This window comes from Seriola lalandi, unplaced genomic scaffold (assembly GCF_002814215.2).
Source record: "Seriola lalandi dorsalis isolate HSWRI2012SDOR001 ecotype SW California unplaced genomic scaffold, Sedor1 jcf7180002054901, whole genome shotgun sequence".
Taxonomy (NCBI): domain Eukaryota; kingdom Metazoa; phylum Chordata; class Actinopteri; order Carangiformes; family Carangidae; genus Seriola; species Seriola lalandi.
In genome coordinates this window covers 264609-265653 of record NW_019525453.1, presented here as the reverse complement: position 1 = coordinate 265653, position 1045 = coordinate 264609, and the positions used below count along the sequence as shown (strand labels likewise).

Genomic DNA, 1045 nt, shown 5'->3' with positions numbered 1-1045 from the left:
CCAATTTTTTCTGTGTGTTGGATCCAACATTAAAATCTAGTCCCATTTTATTGCTGTAATGGAATGGTTCTGGGTGTCTTGAGTACTTCTTTACATGCTTAATGCGCCACTGCCATAGTGTATTGGCATCCATCTTTTTATTGTCTTTCAGACTGCCAGTGTCCCTGTTGTCCATCCTCAGCGATCTTTTTGATCTTCTATGGCTTCCTTGCCTGTATGTAGTTGAGGGGGGAAACTTATAAATGATAGACACCATATCTTAACTGTAAGTTATACACATTGTAAATGTATTAATATCAAATTTATAAGACTAAAATAACATATAATTTAGAGTTATAGCTTTTCAAATAAGAGGATTTTCGAGATTGTCTCTTTCTTATTGTTAATCCGATACCTTTGAGTTTTTGGACTACTGATTAAATAGAAAAAAAGTCATCACTTAAGTACTCCGGTTACTTGTGATGACATCTTAACGTGTTCTTGGCAATCAATTGGTCAATGATTCAAACAGAATAGATTAACCAATATAGGAAACAATCATTTTTAAACCTGTTATTATATTATGTAGCAGTATGGCAATGTATAATGAATTTCACAGCTTCATTTCTCTCACAATGTATGAAATTTGTTACATAACCAAAATGACAAGTGGAAAGAAAGTGATGAGCATTTTTACTTTTACCAGCAATTTGCATGGAATTTGCAGATTTTCTTTAGGGCAACTGGATACTTCGTAATTAATTAATTTCCACAGTTGACATTATGCAACCCTAACTGTATCACTTAAAAGTAACCACCGCTTACATACAATAGTTTGCACATGTGTAGATGTTTACTGAGAAAAGGTGTAAGTGCAAAGCTTGATTTTGGGATTTTAAGAATCAATAATGGATCATACAAATGAAAATTGCGACAAATCAGAAAATCTAAATTAGTGCTACTGTACTGAGATATCTCTCTGCCTCCTTCTCTTGGTCTGTCTCTCTAATTACATACATGAAAAACTAAGTTAAAGGAGATAAGCCAAGTCGAGAATACATGAAAT

The 1045-nt window shown here is 33.2% G+C and overlaps 1 protein-coding gene across 6 annotated transcripts in view; it reads right to left on the bottom strand.

The window, feature by feature from the left end:
- Positions 1-1045, bottom strand: part of itsn2a (intersectin 2a) — a 38897-nt gene that overhangs the window by 30492 nt on the left and 7360 nt on the right. The window lies entirely within an intron of this gene.